General features: G+C 41.1%; 1 long non-coding RNA gene across 6 annotated transcripts; it reads right to left on the reverse strand.

Moving 5' to 3' along the window:
* Positions 1–441: 441 nt before the first annotated feature.
* Positions 442–10,179, reverse strand: LOC308189630. 6 transcript variants are annotated; one of them, XR_013946485.1, is made up of 8 exons: positions 9,465–10,179; positions 8,456–8,666; positions 8,217–8,298; positions 7,256–7,329; positions 6,810–6,885; positions 5,771–5,834; positions 4,991–5,552; positions 442–2,788 (listed from the first exon to the last, which is right to left on the reverse strand). It is a non-coding gene; the product is annotated as an uncharacterized lncRNA (long non-coding RNA). The 6 variants fall into 6 exon arrangements; XR_013946486.1 differs by having other exon boundaries at positions 4,991–5,560; XR_013946487.1 differs by having other exon boundaries at positions 442–1,390; positions 2,411–2,788; positions 4,991–5,834.
* Between the last annotated feature and the right edge of the window lie 9,108 nt (positions 10,180–19,287).

Below are 19,287 nucleotides of genomic sequence, written 5' to 3' on the forward strand. Positions count from 1 at the left end.
TCATCTCAGGTTTATCTCAGTTTTGTGTGAACCTAGTCAAAAAGCGATTAGCTGACTTGGGCTGAGCCTAGTTGGAGAGTTTGGTATTGCTGAAGGAGACAGCCTTCCTGCTTCCTCCTCCTCTTCCTCCTCTCCATTCTCACCTCACTCTGACCTCCCAGGGACCTGATTCAACTCATTAAACTGGAGGGGAAAAAAAAAAAAAAAAAAGGGTTTTGCTGGCTTAGTGAGCTGCACGTGATCACCCTGGGGTGATTCAAGCACCAGCACAGCAGGCAGTGACGGGGCTGGGGTGAAGCTGGAGCAAGGGCAGGGGGATTAGGAACTAGACATACTCCTTTCCTCACAGAGACCACCCCTTCAGTCCCTTTGCTATACCAAAACTTTGCCATGTAAACCCAATACACCGCTAAAAAGAAAAATTGCCTTAAAAACAGGATATGGACTCAACCCTTTTGTAACCTTTAATAAATGCAGTCAGTTATATTTATTGTATGATCCTATCTGTTGAAACAAAAAAAATAAAGATAAAACAAAAATATATATTTATATGCAGAAATAGCTATTGAAACCCACAGGTATTAACCCAGAACATTATTCATTTGTGAAGGCAAGCAAATCTTTACAGTTATATTTAGACATATAAGACTAAAACCTTAGGTTTTCATCGAAGTCAGAAAAGCATCTGGAAATAAAATTGCCTGCTTAACTTCTGTGGACTTTTCAGGCCTATGCGGTACCTTGCTTGGATAAGCGAGAACCATATCTCTTGAAGTCTGTGGAATTATTCTGTCAGGAAAGAGATAAAAATTGGGCCAAAATCTTTGAGTAACTGGCCTAACAACCTCCTTCTACTGAGGTCTGGCACTGTAACAGAAAGCTTGCAGGTATTTGTGTGTCTGAGTGTGTGTGTTGGATTATTTGTATGAAACCAATTGAAACTCACATGACAGAGAAACAGAAGCTGTTTATGGTCATTGCACATGGTGGGTGGACAAGAATCTCATTTGCAATCATTTTCCTGATCCAAACATGGGAATTACCAGCGCAGAGCGGCTGTGACTTCCACATCAGCGTTGCTCTGAGTCAGGTCTTTGTAGGGAGGATGTCACCAGCTACGGGACATTCATTTAAATTTCATTCAAACCATTTCCAAACTTCTCCAGCAACTGAAGTGTGGCATGTCCATATTCAGATTCGAGCTGTGACTCTGCTGTGCTCAGTCTCAATGTCGCCACTGATTTTAATAGAGTCACATATCACCTGAAAATTTGGATGGAAGTCAAAGCCTACAAAGCCCGCCTTTCTGGGCTTTCCTGTGTGAACAGGTCCCACTCCAGTGTATGGAACCACAGCACTCCCAGTCAATGGTTAAAATCATCACCATCCCCTGTAACATGAACATATCATCAGTGTGTCGGTTTATTGTGTCTTTTAAGGGATCTTCATTCCCTAGTGCAAAAATGGTAGTTTCTTTAAAGCTCATTTTTATTTTAGCCTATCACAGTAGTGACTTTTTTATCTTTTCATAGGACCAAGGCAGCAGCAAAACAGAAGATGAATCAGCACTCTGCTGCTGATATCAGCAGAATCATGGTTCAAAAATGTGAGGCTGGGCAGCAAAACTATTCCTCTTCGTGCATTCCAGGGAGCAAGCTGATTTTCCTCTCCTCCTCACTGTCTAATCTGACACCAGTGGACAGAATTGATATTCTGAACAGCCAGACTGATAGGGCTGATATAGAGAGACTGCCTGACCTTTTTCCCATCGTTGAGCCACAGCTGCACTGAATCTTGGCTGAGGTTCTGGCAGAGCCACATCTGTTCTTTCATCATGCACTTATTTTCCATGTTCCTTGAATTTATGTATTGAAAACCCCATAATATCATGTAAAATATTTTTTTCCCCTTTTCATTTTCCAGCATGGAAATGGGAAGCTAAAAGCTTTGCAAACTTGCAAAAAGTGTCTCAAGAGATGCCAGCACTTAGAAGAGGGCCGTTTTCAAGTCCTGATCCTATACAGGAGCTGATACTGCATTCACGAGACTCATGAGGACTGCAGATGGAGACAAAGGTCTGAACCCTTTGGTCTAAGAGGTCTTGCACTGGCACCTCACTGGCTTAATGGAGTCCTGCTGAGACCTGTGAGCCCCATGAGCTCTTCTGGTTGCTCTCTTGGTCCTGCATAAACCTAAGGGAGCTAATGTAGGGGAAATGTCTGGCTACATTAATGCTATGTGATAGTCATTTCATCTGCTCAGAATCAGTGAATGCGAAAGTCTTCTCTACAGAGGGAAGTTCTTCCAGGGCTCTTCAGTGAGTCAACCTGCTTCTCAAAACACTTATCATTCCTCTGCCCTTTAACTGTAAAGCCCGTGCTGATAGTTGTCATTTCAGGATGATATGTACCTGTATTACCGAAGGGATGTAAGGACACCTTCACATGCAAAGCAGTGTAACAGCACATGCCCATAGAGCCACCAGGAAGACAAAAGAGCAATGGATTAAGTCCTTTTAAGATAATGTACTCTTCATGAGGTGCTGCCCTGGACGAAGATGGCCACTCAAGCACTGGTATCACGGTCATTATCCTTGCACCTCTGTGGAGCTCAGGGACCAGCTACTCATTCAGTGGTCTGGAGTGAGCAGGATGTACCCTTAGTGCTTTTCATATGGTTAAAAACAAAGTTCAGTTTATGTTTGTTAACTTCATAATGTCACACATAGTTCCTCTGTGGTCTGTGTCCACACAGTTCCTCTTGCTGCTTTACATCATGCGACATAACTCTGCACAAAAAGTAAAATGAGAACGCTTACTACAGGTTTTAAAACAGAAGCATTGCGAAAAGCATTTTGTACTGCACTACAGATACCTCAGACCAGGAAAATAATTTCTTTTTTAGAGGTCTGTTGTGGGAACACTCAGCTAACAGTCCTCAGGACTTGCTGGCATGTTTGGAAAGAAGGGGCAGCCTGGCTGGTCTTCTACAGAGTCAGTGATATATAACAGCCCTGCACAAAGCTAGCATCAACATACACAGTGCTGTCAGCTTTTATGCTGATGTGAAACTTCTTTGCAGGGATCGGCACTTGGTGCAATTACATTCAGCATAAGTCAATTGCTGAATCCTTTTTTCCTACAGCAAACAAGTACTTATCTAAGTATTGGACTCTTCCTTCCTTTTATGTAAACCAGCTTGAACCCACCAAATCTAAAACAATGAAGAAGCAAAACACTTCTTGGAAACATATTTTCACAAATTACACTGTGGAGCATAAAAATGCCTTTACCAAAACATGTACAAACTTCATTTTTCAGGGAAACTTTATGGCTCCTAACTGTTATTGCTCTCTCTGGGGCATCTGTCCTTTAGTTTATACCTGCATCTGTCTTAGAGATATGATCCTAACATACCGTTAACATTGTTCACTCCTACATAGTCTGGATGAAACCCTACTCTCTCCAAAATCAATGGCAAAACATCCTTCAGTGCAGCCAAAATTTCTTTCCGTAATTATAACTGCAGTTTATTCCCTGTCTCTGGTGTAAGTTTCTCTCTGCATGACGCTGGCATACTCCTTCCATCTGGCTTCTAACATATTAAATTTCCTACTTGTTTTTACAAATGTATAGCCAATGGTTTCCAGAACTTCATTCCTAGATCACCGACTTGCACACAATTTGTCAAAACTTAGTTAAAATATTCAGTGTCCCCACTGGCCTAAGGATGATAAATGGGATGTCTGTTCCTAATATTTCTTTCCTTAGGAAGCTCTAGAAACTCCATTTATGTGAACTGAAATCCACTATCAGAGACTTACCAAAAGAAACTTGTCTGGTAAGTGATACTTCTGTGCATTTGCTGATGTAGTCAGTTCAAGTAATAACCTAATATCCATGTGCTGGCGCTGTCTCAAAATACTTCCCTACTCTTTTCCCATGTATGACTGACTATGGAATCTGGATGCAGCACCGACATGAATGTTACAGCTGTTTTTTCTACATATCTGGCAGAGACACATTTAATCATTGCTGATTAAAACTATAAGCCAACCAATGATTATCTCTAACTGCACCCCAAGCATAACAGGCTGTGTTTTTGACATACCCCTGCTACATGTCATGCAGACACTGCGTGGCTGTAGTTTTTTGCTCAGCAGAAACAATTATAAAGGCAGATAGCCTAAAGACTCCTCTGGCTGCTGCCCTGAGCCTGCTTACGAGCAGTACAGCATGCTGCTAAAAGAATGACGCTTGAATGATACCATAGCATTGAATAACATTTTCTTTATCTCCATTACAGTCCTGCTGTAGGAAGTTTTAAAGAAAAAAAAAAATCTTATGATGTGATTCGTTGGATTCAGACTGGAATTTGTGCCACCAGCTCTCTAGCTTCATTCCTTCATGCTTCATCTGCCCAATTATCAAATCCCCTGTTGTACAAAGACACAATTCAGCTGTTCTAAGGGCTTAACTGTGCCCTCAGATAGAGGGATGTGCAGTACTCTGCATCTTACAGAATCAAAATGCACAGCAGCCAGTTTTCACTGGGTACACAGAAATAAACATATCTGAAATAAACAAGTAAACATGATCCTAAAGATCATTTAAGGAGACAAACATGCGCTCAGATGCAATGAACTGCTGACCTCTTCAAACCAGTTAAGATAGACCAGAACACTACTGAACACGAAGGCTGGGAAAACAGATGCTCTGATTTACTCGTACTGTCCTCCGTGAGTAGATATTCTGTATGTGCAAGTTCACTGCAAACTAGGCTTTTATCCAACTTGCTGAATATCTGACATTCTCTTTCATTTTGGGTAACCAACTATTCCCTTTCCTCTAAAAGATTTATGTCATGGCCTTACTACCACATTAACTATCTCCCTGTCTGTCAGCTCATCTCCCTGATTAGCAGTCACTTCTGAGAAAATCTCCATGATCTAAGATGTTTTATGTGTGCTTGCAGCTTTTATATCACTTACACTTTACAAATGAGGATTCTTTTCCATGCTGGAGTGACCAACATGCTGACTCTGAAAAAACGTTTAAAGAGAAATACTACACATAAAGAGGATGCGGGCAGAGCTCCATTCCAGAATGATGCACCAAAATCTGCTTTTGACCAGTGACGAGCCATGGCTTTGTTCACTCTTTCCAGAGGTTTAAGGCACATAGCACTTTTTCTATGCAAATAATAGAGGTATCGTTAGAATCCACATCGCTCACAGACATTTGATTGAGGCCAGTCAAAAGATATTTCTGGTCTTCAGAAAGGAACGGTTTCAGTCCAACTACTTCCTTCCATCACAGAGACCCAAATATTACAACCGGCGTTAGCTGACGCCCATGGTAGATGACTTGATAGCCAAGGGCTGAGTGACAGCTAAGAAAGAGTGGTTATCTGTCTCCATTGGCACCCTCTCCAAAGGAGGACTTCAGCTGCCATGGTGTTGCCTCTGTAGGCAGGCATGTTTGCCAGGTTTCCAATGAATGGCACATTTCGCAGTTTCCAAGGATGTTTTCCACCCCGTCTCCTTTAGATACCTGCAATTCTAAGAAAAAATTAGATGTCTTCTCTCCTCAAACTTGTCAGTGAAAGGAGATAGAAGCCTCCAGGGAGCCATTCAGAGCATTTTCATTACATTTCTGGAACAGCCTGTAACAGGTAATGTGTCTGCCCCTCTGCCACATGCACGTATTTCCCCTGAAGGAACTAACCATGGAGAAAAAGCTTATGAATTGTAAAGGTGGGAACATTTTACCATCAACAAGTTAAGGGTGGACTTCATTCCTCAGAGTTTGTTCAGCACGTGGAATTACTTCACCCTACAAAACATTATAATAAACCAGAGTTAAGAAATGGGGATAAACAGATTCAAAACCTTCCTCTCCCTAATGAAACTGTTAGACTTTTGTAGCATGTTCAGCTGGGTAGTGCATCAGCAGACCTATTCTTTGAAAACAGCCTTTATTTTTACTGACAGGCCGAGCTGTCAAAATTCATTACGCATACAGGTAAAATCAAAATGCAAATCTCTGCAGGAATGAATACGTATGCAGCCAAGGTGCTGCTTTGCTATGATTACTACTCAAAAATATGCCAGATATGAGTTCGTGGAAAAGTTCCTGTTAAAAAAAATAAATTAAAAATTATGGACATGTGGCATTGAAGCCGCCTTGAAAGGTTGCATGAAAGACTTTATCATTTCAGAAGCACTGAGTTTTCCCTTGGAGCATAGTGAGAGGTTGGTAGGCTCCTGAGAGAATATATAAAATGGGGACGTTCATTTTTCATTCTCAGTAAAATATTGATGAAGCACCTTTGTCAAAATCTATTTGGCAAACAGTGTGGTGTATCTTGAATTGCTGTATTTTATGTTTCTGGACATGAAGAGCATCATGTTTCAAGATGCTCCAAAATAATAGTTGTAGTGAAACAAGAATATTGAATTTTGGTTTATTACAATACACTAGGTAATAAAACTGTCAGTGTTACATTTAGACAATTGTACAGAGTGGAGTAAATACTCATAAAGGTCAGTGTTTTCCACACTTTTTTAGATGCTCACCACCCATTCTCTGCTTTTACCACAGTTTCTGGCATCTTTGTCATAAAAATCATTGTTTTGAAAACAGCTGCAGACTTATCGAATATTAGCCTGTATCTTCTGTTTGGATTAGTAGGACTCTGTAGGTCAGTTTCCCAGAAACTAAAGACTAAGGAATCTTTTGAAAAAAAAAAAAAAAAAAGGTCCTGGATCACATCAGAGTGGTTTGAGTATACTTATGATTGAATTATACCTGCATTTGATGAACACAAGCTGGGTAAGTAGAACACAGAGGTGATTCCCCTCTCTGTGAAGGATAGAAAGCAGAACTGGGAAAAAAAAAAAAAAAAAAGGAAGAAAAAAAAGTAACTAAGACTTCTGAGATGCCCAGATACAGGGGAACTCCATCTATAACCCCATGCAGTACGGATATATGTACAGATATGTCTTGCTGCCCTCATTGCATTTCACTGGTAAAAAACAAGACAACGGGAACAGCTTCCCACCTTCAGACCAGCCTTTACACGCTCACAGGCTGCAGCCCCTCTGCGAGCTGAGGAAACCCTACAGCTGGCTGGTTTAGTGAGCCGTCTGCCTGCCAGTCTCAGTCCCTTCTGCCATTATTCTCTCTTTCACTCGAGGATCAGGCACAGCAAGTCCCAGGGACTCCTGCACCAGAGCCCTTTGTGCAAGCCTCACCTCCGATCTGCTCACAGGTCGCTGCGAGCGCACCGTCCACCAGGGAAGTCATACGGTCCGATTTGGGCCCCTGCCTGGGAGGCAAAAGCACGGTGAATAGGAGAATAGGAACTTGTTTCTTCACAATTAGGTATTTGTCTGAGGAGTAACCCTGTTTGTGAGAACGACCGTGAATGGCGAATAAAAGGTGGTACGAACACGATCGCGCTGAACAGCTGGTCAGAAGGGGAACAAATGTTGCTGAATACTCATTTTCAGTATTCTTCTAGCCCTGGATTTTCTTTTCTTCCCTCGAATATGGTCTCTACTTGAGTGGCTTAGCAAAATAAAGACAGATGGCAATGGATTATCTCTAACACTTCATTAATTGCAGTGCAGCCATTACAGTATTTCTAAAGCACTCACTAGAGCTTTGCCTGACGATTTCCTTTTAACAGAGCTGCATGCCACTTTGTGAGAAGGGACCTAATAAGACATTGTGACTTCTTAATTAAGAATGCCTATATTAGTTATAACAGCACATAAATACATTACTAAATTTCATGGCTGGATATATTGCATATTTAGGAGAACTTCTCCAGTGTAAAAGAAGTTGCAACTTCTTGCAGAGGCAAGGCTGCCTTTGATTGCCTTGCAGTCATGGCATAAATAAAGAACAGAGCCAAGCCAGATTTTAGAGCCTAATTCACTCTGATGTCATTCAGCTTTCAAAATTAGGAACCTAATTTCCTTTTTCAAAATTGGCTTAGGCACATACAGCCAAACTGAGAGATGATTCAAAGCCTAAAGATGCAGATAACACAGTGAAACTACTAATGCGACCAGCTACTTAGTCCTAATGACCCCAAAGGCTATCTGGAAATCTCTTGGATATATTTTCTTATGTTTATAAAAATGTGATTCATCCAATCCTGGAATAGAAGTAATAACAGGTGACTTAGGTAACCCATTACCCTCATACCTGAGGATAAGTGACAGCACATCTCATTTCTTTAATTCTCTTTTAGATAAGCAGTAGGTTGAAATACACGTGAAGAAAATATCTGTTGAAAAAATTTGAATTATTTTGTTTAAGAAAACAGAGGTAATGTGCATAAAGGACTCTATTCATAAAAGACAGAGAGCAGTTAAAGGTAGTAACTGGTAAGTACTTATAACTTTATCCCTTTTTTTCTTAAAAAACATGAGGCATTCACATACCTTATCACTGCACGTCAGATAGGAGTTTTGCAACACTGAAATTCACAGTGCAATAGAGTTGACAAAGTTCAGAGACATTTGTCCAGTGGGAAGCTGGCTTTCTCCAGCAGCTGTGCAGCGAGTTTGGCTTGCAGGTCCAAGGAGAGGATAGCTGCAGCAGTCAGAGGAATGACAACCATGCCTTGCATGGGCGTATTTGGGCAGAACGGAACTGGGGAAATGAGAGAGCAAGTAAGGGATAACGTAGGATCATTAATATGAAATGTTTCTGAGGAGGAGGCTCCCTTCCAGGTACAGCCTGGTCCTCCAGGAGAGCCTGGTGGCCTGGGCCAGCTAGAGGCACTCCCAGGGTCCAGCACCACATACACCTCATCCGTAGAGCTCACACGGCCAAAACGTGCCCTGGTGTCCCAGTCTCCTTCCCCAGGCTTTCACAGGCAGCAGATCCCACAGCACAGTTTTGTCAGCTCCCAGACCCCACAGGCAATAAATTGCCTTGCCATGCCAACAGGATGCTGTCCCCAGCCCCTTTCTAGAAGAAGCAGCAGCTGTCTGCCAAATTTCTCTCTGAACAAACTTCCACCCCTTCCCTCCCTGTAAGAGGTGGCCCCAATCCACCAAACTCAACATAAGGTAAAAAGAAACTCTTCATCCCAATAAGTGGGATCCTTGGGTTAATAGATTAATAAAACGCCCCTACAGAATAGAATGAGCTTTAGAAAGAGCAACAAGAATAATCTGTGCTTTGGGAAGTCTGACTTAGATACCAAAATCTGAGGTGCTCAGCCTTAATTCGGCTAAGCAGTAATTCAGTCACAGTCTAATAGTGCCAACATAGCGAAAAAGATTAGTGACTGTGGCTGGCTCTTAAATTTCTCAAAGAGAGAAGAAAACAGAAGAAAGGGGGGAAAAAAAGGAAGAAGGAAAGCAGATGAAATAGAAGCAGAAGCTAAACAAAATCAAACCAGAAATAGCACATTCCTAGCAGCAAGGGTGGATAATTACTCACTGGAACAGTTTGCCCCTGAGTGTGGAGACATTAAGTCCTTAAATCAAGACTGGATCTATTCTCCTCTATCCAAACAGAAGTTCTGGTCTTTATGCAGAACTCAGAGAGTTGTTTTGTTTTGTTTTGTTTTCTGACGTGCATCGCCCTGAATGCCAGACCACATGATCTTCACATTTTGTTCTGCACCATCAGTCTGTTTATGGACCATATGATCTTCATATCCCAGTTTGGTAAAAAAAATGCATGCGATGCTATGTTGATTTTTCTGCTCTGCTTCTGTTATTGTTTATTAAGAGGGTTCTCGAGTGCCAGGCTCTGCTCAGGTTTTCCCCAGCTCTGTTGGAAGGGGCAGTATAGCTGTGCCTCCAAGAGGGTGTTGCAAAGCCCTGTGTCCCCTGCCTCCCAAATAGGAGTCTGCTGCCACAAAGTCTTATTTACGAAGTCTTATTCACTATTCAGTAAGACTTTGTGGCTCTCCCTGCAGGGCATGAGGAGTGCTGGGTGCCACCAGTGGGATTCAGGACCAGCAGCTCACTGAGCAGCGAGAAAACTCAGCTAGCTCAGAGGAAACACAGAGAGATGTTTCTTTAATTCTACCTGGGTTTGGATTAATTTTTTGATGCAAGTGATGCTACCTCTGGACTTATAGCTCCAAACGTGCTCTTGAATTAGACAGCAAGGTGTCTAATTTCAAAATCGAGCCAGGCTCCCCCTGGCATTTTAAAACGAAGGAGCTGACAGCTCTGCTCAGCAGCAGCAGTTCCCTATCAGAGGGCACTCAGCCAAACACAGCTCTTCTTCAGATCCCGGAGCATGGGTTCAAACCCAGGCTGGTTTAGACAATAGATAACTTTGTGAATGTCAGCACTTTCCAAATCTTGCACCAAATACACGGTGTCAAAAGTCTCGTTGGACCGTGAAAAAGCAATTAATTAGAAATAGATAAAGTTTGGGTTTTGATTCCACTGGATGTATAATTAGACAATTTAGCTTTTAAAGTACATATAGAGAGCAAATACATCAGTGCTTCCCTTTCCAGTGCGTTATCATTATTTTTATCATTACTTTTTCTTTTTTATTTCTGGAATCTAGGACTTTTCACACATCAGGTGCTTTCTATCATTGTGTTCAAATCACATCTTAAAAGTCCTATTTCAAGTAGATCTTTATGGCTTATTAACTACAATGTATTTGTGCCACTTTAATTTTAATTGTGCATATGCAATCTGTGCAAAAGCTTCTCAAGGTAGGACACCACCTAACCGCATACTTTCAAAAGATTGAGCAACAATGGTAAATAGCAATAATTATTTCTATTAGTGCTGGGAAAATGGTGAGGGTTAACAGTTTATTCAGAACAGAGACACAGAAGTGTCTAATTTTGTAGCAGCACAAGACCACTTTTCTGAGGTTAGCGTTCAGAGGTTGGTCTCATGCTGGTCTTTTGACAGAAAGACTCTTTTTTGATTTATGGCTGAACAGGCACAAAGAAAGCATGTGCACAGTAACTTTCCACTGAAATTTAAGGGAGCTCTTAAAAATAATTTTGGAGAGGTTTAGGTGGTAAAGCTATGAACAGCTGCATTACTGACTCTATCCCATTCCTTCCTCTTTAATTTTCAGCTGATATAGAAATGTGGGAATTGTTATGCTAGAGATGCTGTGCAGTACTATCAACCACTATCCAGCAGCAGCAGTTTCAATGTAAGATTTAAGAAATTCTCAGCAAGTGCAGGTGGGGTGGGTGTCCCTCATCATTATACCTCCTCCTGATCCAATAAAGATTAGCCTATGCATGAATTTTTTCTAGGTATTTCAGTCAGGTTTTTAGGTTGTCAGTCCTTATAATCATTTGAAAATCTTTTTAAATTCCTGATTTCTTTGTCTTTCTGCTGCTGTGAATTCCACCTCACAGGCTGCTGGTTCCAACACTCTTTTCTGAACTTTCTGTTCCTCTCCCTAGTACCATTGATTGTATTAGAGACAGGGCTGCACACTTGGTTACGGCATTATAACATCTGCAGCCTTTATCACCCCATTCTTATCTCTGTGGCATATCCTGTCTTTTATTGACTGCAGTCAGCAGAGCCTTAATGGAGCTGCAGTGAGAACCTGGCCTCTTTGCTGGGCTGATAAGGTTAATTGAGAATGCTCTAATGTCTGGGTAGTTCATGCTTTTCAACAGCCATGATTTTACGTTGCTTAACACTGTAATTCACTTGCCATCATTCATCTGAATAACTGAGGTCAGAATTCCTCCTCAGCCCTTTGGTTCCCCCAAGTCACTTGCCTCATCTTTTTCCCAGTGATCACTTTCCAAGTATATGTATATATAATAAACATTGCATTAACAATGTATTAACAAATACTAAACAAGCTGGTGTATCATATCCTAATCTTAACCACTGTTTTCGTGATGGCTTCTCCACCTGCTCTTCTCCCTGAAAACAGGGCACAGGAGGCTACAAGAGACTGCAAAGCAGCAGCTTTGATGAGGACAACACAAAGCCACCAGCCCTTCACAGTCACCTCTGAGAAAGGCAGCCAGTGATGAGCAAAACAGGCTGCAAGTAAGGTAAGGTGCTACTTGTTATCAAAATATGCTACTTTGCAGCATCATTGTGTCTTCAGTTTACACTGTAGGTATTGACAAGTTAGCAAAAAAATAGCAAAATTAGCAAAACAAATCCATGCGCTCCTACAGATACATTCAGATCCTTTCAAGGGTTTTAACATGGGACTGAAGTTGATAATATTACGTTGCCTGAACCCATCTGATTTGACAAAATGTCAGGAGGCAGTGTAATAGAAACTTTGTTTAAATATCTATGACTATATTCCAGTCTTTATCAGGCTTTTCAGAGCCGTAAAAATGTATCATAATTTTTCTCACAGTACTGAAACTTTACCAGTATTTTCGAAAGCCTGTGGTTTGTGTTCAAGTATAAAACAGCTCGTATTTCCCTCTTGCCTAATGCTGACCTTACACTTAAACTGCATTCTGCACTATTGAACAGTAGGAGTGTTTCCTATAAGACTTGGAAAACCTGCATAGACTTGGGAAAACTACATTTAATCTTTCACATATAATAAAGCTCTCGGGAATCATAGCAGACAGTTTTACATGGAAACCTAATTGCATGAGCAACTACCCTGATCCTCCTGAACAAATAGGCATTCAGAAATATAACAGAAATGATTTTGATTAAGTTTGTCCAAGCTAAAGATACAAAAATCACTAACAAAATTATGTTATTATTATTATGAAGGATGAATAAACAAACAAACAAACAAACAAACAAACAAACAAATAAATAAATAAATAAAGCATCAATATATTTCACCCAACAGACAAACACTTATTAAACCTTTTTGGGATACATCAAAGTTAAGTTCACTTTTTGTTGCTTTCAAGCTTTTTCCATACAAGGGCACTTTCTACTTTCCCCCATCCCTCTTCCAGATGCATGAATATGCTGGAGAAGAGCTGTGCAGAATAGCTGCAGATTCACTGGAGGAAGGAAAGTTGGTTGTTCCAGGAATTTCATCCCAATTTTTCACATTAGAATTGTGATAAACTCCAGAGATATTCAAAAAATATTGGCACTGGCTTTTTAACCACTGGGCTGTTTGGGCTTGTAATGGATTGTCTGCGTTGCTGATGCAGCAGTTGTTGCTGGTCCAGGCAGTGCTTTCTACCGAGCTTCAGATCAGAGCAAGTGACTGAATCACACTGAGTTTATGCCTGCTTTCTTTAGCAAAGCAACCTTAATTTTAATCTGAGTAACAACTGTTCAGTCTGGGCACCTTAAAACAGTGTCTTAAGGAGGCTGGCATGGCCCTTGCTGTAAGCGGTGATTTTGGGGCAGCCAACACTGATTCTTTCACCTGCCTTCTCCTGCCTTTGCAAGCTGGCACGAGGGTCCTTTCAGCATGCATCAAGAGCAGTGCTGTGACTGAGTTGTGAAACACTTGGTGTAAGCAATGCCAGAAAAGGATATAAGCCTATCTGGAACATCTGAACATGGAACCTTTTCAAAATACCATATGACCCATGCTAGCCGATTGGGTTTACTACAATATTTTATTAAGACAGAAGAACAGATAATAGTTTTCTTGTTCTGGGAAACTGCTGAGTTTTTTAAATTTAGTGTTCATTCCCAAGCCAGGTCAAACAGTCAACACAGAAAATTTTGTCAACGTGGTAACCATTAATAATAAGAAAGAACGGGGTTCACTGAAATATTTGAGCATAGAAGTGGTTCATTTTTGTTTGATCATTGTATAATTCTTTTTTCTTTCCTTCAATTTCAATAAATTTGCCTAAATAAAAGCAACTGCAGCATGAACTGTTTGATTTTTTGTTGTTGTTTGAAAACAGAGTTCACTTCAATGAATACAGAATATTTTTACAAAACTGGGCCCATATGAACCGCATGATGTTCAAGTGCAAGTGCAAGGTGCTACACCTGGGTTGGGGCAATCCCAGACATGAGCACAGACTGGGAGAAGAACTCACTGAGAAGCAGCCCTGCAGAGAAGGACTTGGGGGATCTGGTGGATGAAAAGCTCGACACGAGCCAGCAGTGTGTGCTTGCAGCCCAGAAGGCCAACTGCATCCTGGGCTGCATCAACAGAGGAGAGGCCAGCAGGGTGAGGGAGGTGATTGTGCCCCTCTGCTCTGCCCTTGTGAGGCCCCACCTGGAGTGCTGCATCCAGGTCTGGGATTTGGAGCGAACCCAGAGAGGGCTAAAAGATGCTCAGAGTGCTGGAGCACCTCTCCTCTGAAGAAAGGCTGAGAGAGCTGGGGATGTTCAGCCTGGAGAAGAGAAGGCTCCAGGGAGACCTCATTGCAGCCTTTCAATACTTAAAGAGGTCTTATAAAAAAGGATAGAGAAGGACCCTTTACTAGGGTAGATAATGATAGGACAAGGCAGAATGGTCTTAAATTAAAAGTGGACAGATTTAGATTAGACATTAGGAGGAAATTCTTCATTGTAAGGGCAGTGAGGCACTGGCACAGGTTGCCCAGAGAAGCTGTGGATGCCCCATCCCTGAAGGTGTCCAAGGCCAGGCTGGATGGGGCTTTGACCAAACTCTTCTAGTGGGTGGCATCCCTGCCTATGGCAGGGGAGTAGGAGTTAGATGATCTTTAGGGTCCATTCCAACCTGAGCCATTCTATGATTCTATGAAAACCCAATCCCAAAAGAAGAAATGTATTAAAATCAGTCTTTTTCCACAGACAAGTCTGACTTTTCTGAGTAAAAGATTTTGGTTTAAAAAAAAAAAAAGAAAAAAAAAGCAGATTTCACTTTTCTCTTTGATTGAAACTCACTGTTTGTCACATCTTGAATATAGTTTTGAAAATATTAGAGAGCTTTTATATCATTATGATTAAATCTGCTATTTTTCATTTGCATAAATATTTTAGCAACTGCTGTAGTTTCAATGGTTTTACATCAGTTTAGGACAGTGTGTCCTTGGGAATCCTTTTTATAAGCTTGTATAGATATACTTAAAACAGACACAGTAGAAAATGCATTGCCAATGTGTTTCATGACTATAGCAGTTTTACTACTATTGCATTTGATTAGGCTGGTTTATTCATTCCAGTTATCCTTTTCAAGGTCAAAAATCAGTCCTGCAACAGCTGTTTTCAGTGTACTTTCCTGCATGCTAACCTATACCCTCCCAATAACAACAAGTCAAATAAAGTGATTAACCATGCATAAACAAAATGGTGATGTATTATAATCACAGAAAGAAAAAGAAGTTGCTACTTCCTATAAATGTAAAGGGATGTGTTTTTCAATAAAGTGAAGGGAAAAAATGGCACCAGTCCCAGTTTTTCAAGGCTGTATGTATAAGGATCCATTTATCACCTCAGTGACAGAAGTTCTGGAACTCCTGTCATTAATGCTGAAGCAAAACACATTTGAATGTCATGTCAATAAATCACTTGCCAACTAGAGGATTGAAGGGTTTTACAGTTGTTAATCTGGCTAGTCTGGGAATAGAATTTACACACCACTTTCATTCATTACTAGGACAAAAATGAATCCAAATTATTGCTATCATAGAAAAAAAAAGAGGGAGCCTCGGTGTCAAAGATGATTAGAAATGCAGAACATAGTTAAAGTAACATTGTTTAATAAGAAATGTATCATATTTTGATGAAGAGTAATGTGTTTGTTTTGCTTATTCTGTTATACACGTAACTGTGCAAAAAAAAAAAAAAGGACGACAACAGAAAACTGAATATTAAAAAAAAAATAAAAATCATTGCCTAGTGCTATGTTTTGTCAAGAACAGGCAAAACTAATGGGTACTGAAGCACGTTCTGAAAATGAGCTAATCAAAGCTATTATTGGCAAAGGACAGGGAAGCGTTGCAGACTTGCAAGCCTGTACGTTCAACATCTGTCAGCAGTTCCCTCTCTCCTATGAAATGGAGGTCAAACATCAGCACATCACCTTCCTGTAACTGTGTCAGTAAATCAAGAAGGGCATATGTGATTGGATGTCTCAGGCAAACACAACTGTTTCGGCATTACTATATTAGTTTATGCACCATTTATGTCTTTCAGTGTATATAATACAATTTTGTACAGCAGAAGGCAACATCAGAGCAAAAAAGTAGAAACCAAGAGAGCTTCTTCAACAAGCATTTTTATAACACTTCTGTTCTAATTAAAAGTAACAATGATCCTGATTTTCAAAACATCAGAGATTCAAATACCTTTCCCCTGCCCCTTAATGATATCCATCACCTCTCATTCGGAGTTAGGGAAACTTTGAGCACAAGTGCTCTCACAGAAGCTTTCATTTTTGAAATATGTTTTTCACTGAATAAATAAAACAATATGCCGGTAACCATCAGAATGGAGGCATAGTGGACAGAGAAAAGGAGAAAAAATATGTGAATGCCTGCAGAGCAATGCTATAGTTGTACAGATGTGGTGGCAAGCAGTGTGAGCATATTCTGAAGGTGTTATGTGCCATCTACTAATCTCTTGACAATTTCTACTTCCTCCTAAACTCACACTAAGGATAAGGAAGTTAGTCAAAGCATAAATGTGCATGTACTATCTACTTACTCCACTACAGTGGAGAAAGAGAGAGGGGTACACTATACCAGATAAGGTCCATGAGTTCTGGTATTTGCAAACCAGGCACTAGGGAGGCTCAGTGCTTTTTTGTCAGTCCTCTTCTACAGCAAAATACCAAGGTAGGGTGCTGATCTTGAATTAACATGTGACACAGTAAATGTACAAAATATGGAGTTGATATTGATAAGTGTCATCCATGCCAGCTTTATAAAGTAAAAATTGGGGAAAAAAATGGGTTCATCAAAGCTACCATTAAACTCAATAATATAGCTCAATTGGTCACGGAAGATTAAAGGTTCAGGCATGATAAATGGTTTCTGAATATTTATCTGTAATGTTGATGTTATACAAGGGAATAGATCAGGACTAGAATAATATCAGAGCAACAAACAAGTGTTTCTGAGCCATGCAACTTCCACCCAAGGCCTTCAGACTGGGAAAGTGTCCACACCAGCCAGAGCAACATGACAGTCAGAGGCTGAATAGGATTTCATGAATGAGCAAGGACTACTCACCCCCAAGGGAAGAGAAGAGCTGCTGGAAAAGGCAAATTGCCTCCTGGGGCATCCAGAGACACTGCCCCCATCCCTCTGGGATGGTGCTCTTTGCTCCTCATGCACAGACATTCTGCTTGGCAGGGGGACAGCCTTGATACCCTGCTTGTCAGTGACCCTAAAAATATTGAAAGGAGAGATTTCACTCCCCTTGGAGTGAAACAGCTTCTTGGGCTTTTTTTTTTGCTTTTTTTTTTCTTTTTCTTTTTTTTCTTTTTTTCTTTTTTTCTTTTTTCTTTTTTTTTTCCCTTTTTTTCTTTTTTCTTTTTTTTTTCTTTTTTTTTTTCTTCCTATTTAAGTATAAGGCACAGCTTCCTCATAGTTAAGTTCATGAGATGTGGAAAAATTATCAGTGCAGAAGAAATTCTTAAAATCAGGCCTCATTAATTACAAATTCATGAGGTCTTCAGGGAGGGGAGTATGTCAGAACAGCTTACTGAAGAGAGAGTATCTTATAAATAAACATTATATTATACATATTCATTCCTTTATTGGTATATTATTTTTATTAACAGATCATATGAGAGAACAATGATTCTTGAGGGAGCAATTAAAAGGAAGGTAAGTTGTTACCAGATTTAAAAGACTATGTTAAACATACATTTGATAACACAACATGCTTAAAAATGTAGTGAGCAGTTCTGCTGAATTATTTCTTAGTACTTCTTGTGCCACAAAGAATACTGAAAATTTCTTGTTGTGTTGAGCAGAGATTAGGCTGCACATAATAGTCCTAACAAACTTCAGTTACACACTTGCAGCATAAGAGGATTTGGTGTAATTTCACAACTACAGCAGGGAGCAGGTCTTTTCACCATCACTAACAAAATTTAACTTGCAGCACCCAGAACATTGTGAAAGGTCTAATCCCCTAAGAATTAGGCACTGTTTTTCAAATGCACTCAATGAAGTTACCTTCTTGGATAAACTGGCATAAACTGGAGTTCATTAATATGCTTCAAATTATATGCAGTTTTCCTTTGAGTTGCATGTTATAGTAATGAAAATTCTAAGAAAAGCTGTCATATTTGAAACGTTTACTGCAATTGGTATCAAAGGGGATGTTAATGACTGGAAATATGTACATGTTCATTTCGAGAGAGCAATTAAGTTTTTAGTTGAGTATTAATGCATGCTTGGTTTATGAGAGAAATTTCATAGAATCACAGAATATCCCAAGTAGGAAGAGACCCACAAGGACCACTGAGTCCAACTCCTGGCTCCATGCAGGACCACCCCAAAATCAGACCATGTATCTGAGAGCGTTGTCCAAATGCTCCTTGAACTCCAGCAGCTCAGTGCTGTGACCACTTCCCTGAGGAGCCTGTCCCAGTGCCCGACCACCCCCTGGGTGCAGAACCTTTCCCTAACCCCCAGCCTGACCCTCCCCTGTCCCAGCTCCATGCCGTTCCCTCGGGTCCTGTCGCTGTCCCCAGAGAGCAGAGCTCAGCGCCTGCCCCTCCGCTCCCCTGTGAGGGAGCTGCAGGCCGCCATGAGGCCTCCCCTCAGCCTGCTCTGCTCGGGGCTGAACAAAACAAGGGGCCCCAGCTGCTCCTCATACATCTTGCCCTCTAGGCCCTTCATGATCTTTGTAGCCCTCTTTTGGACACTCTAAAAGTTTTATGTCCTTTTTATACTGCGGTGCCCAGAACTGCACACAGTACTCAAGGTGAGGCCACACCAGCGCAGAGCAGAGCAGGACAATCCCTTCCCTCGACAGGCTGGCAGTGCTGTGCCTGATGCACCCCGGGGTATGGTTGGCCCTTTTGGCTGCCAGGGCACACTGCTGGCTCATGTTCAACTTGCCATCAAACAGAACCTCCGCAGTCCCTTTTTTGCAGGGCAGCTCTCCAGCCTCTCGTCCCGCAGTCTGTACATATATCCAAGGTTGCCCTGTCCCAGAAAGTTCCCAAGGACGTCCAAGAGGCAGACATTCAATACTACAGAAGTGAAGTTAGCTCTCATTTTTGACCTCTGACTCACCCAAAGGCCCTTCTGTGAATGGTGAGCGGATTGAAGGGAGGATGAATGCGATGGCACATAGCTCTGGACAAGCAGAAAGCATTTTAGAACAACCTAGATTTAGCTGACAGCTTTTTGGAGGGTGCTTAGTACAATGCTCATCACCCAGTTGTAATGGCCTTTAACAGGCATACATTT

The sequence above is a fragment of the Anser brachyrhynchus genome (assembly GCF_964034855.1).
Source record: "Anser brachyrhynchus genome assembly, chromosome: 2".
Lineage (NCBI taxonomy): Eukaryota > Metazoa > Chordata > Aves > Anseriformes > Anatidae > Anser > Anser brachyrhynchus.